The sequence below is a fragment of the Fukomys damarensis genome, unplaced genomic scaffold (genome assembly GCF_012274545.1).
Source record: "Fukomys damarensis isolate Sample0158 unplaced genomic scaffold, DMR_v1.0_HiC HiC_scaffold_2, whole genome shotgun sequence".
NCBI lineage: Eukaryota > Metazoa > Chordata > Mammalia > Rodentia > Bathyergidae > Fukomys > Fukomys damarensis.
In genome coordinates, this window is record NW_022900914.1 from 9,528,111 (window position 1) to 9,529,036 (window position 926).

Consider the following 926-nt stretch of genomic DNA (forward strand, 5'->3'; position numbering starts at 1 on the left):
CCCCAGTGCTTGGGCAGAATTCTGCCTCCACCGTCCCACTTTGGCTGCGTCTGGTTCTGAATGGAGCTAATGGAATTCATTCCATGGAACAGTCCCCTGGTCCTGCCTGGGTCACATAAACAACGTGTGCGGCCTCCCCAGTCTGCTGTCTTCTTCTGTGCTGATTCTTTTCTGAGATACAGCGTGGTTTAGGCATGACCAGAATTCCCTCAAGCTTGCAAGCTGAGGTAAGAGTGAAAACCCAAGAAGTTTTTAAATCTCAGCTCAGGGAGCACCACGAAGTATGATCCTCGTTGGAAGGGTGTACGACTGCAATGGGAACTTCCCTGTGCTCTTCTCCCGAGAAGTCAGCTATCTTACATAGTCATTTTAAAGACGAGGATAGGTTTCCTTTCTTTGACTTCTGGACTAGGAGGCAGGAGTAAAAACTATTGTTTTTTTCCCTGGCACTAAGGCACATAGTCATTCCTTGTCAGTGGAACCCCACTTAGCCATGTCTGGGTCGAGGGTGCTCATTATCATTATTATTATTATTATTTGGTACCGGGGATCAAACTTGGGTCCTTGCACTTGCAAGGCAGGCGGTAGCACCACTGAGCTAAATCCCCAGCCCCAGGGTGCTCCATTATTACAAGTATTTCTCATGTTGTGACCAAGCTCTGGTCCTGTGAACAGGTTAGCTGCATCAGTCGCTAAGTGAGGAATTTTATGTACACTTATATATTCAGAACGAAGAAATGGTGATGGCTTTGCTCTTATTTGCATAACTCATACATGCAGTACTGTAACGTATAACAGCATCAAGGTACAATACTGGAATGTACAATCAGCAAAAATTGTAGAACTGTATAAATAAGATGCACTGTACAGAAAGACATTGAGGCTCTACCGGCAAGATGTGCAGAACTGTACAAAAAAAAAAAAAA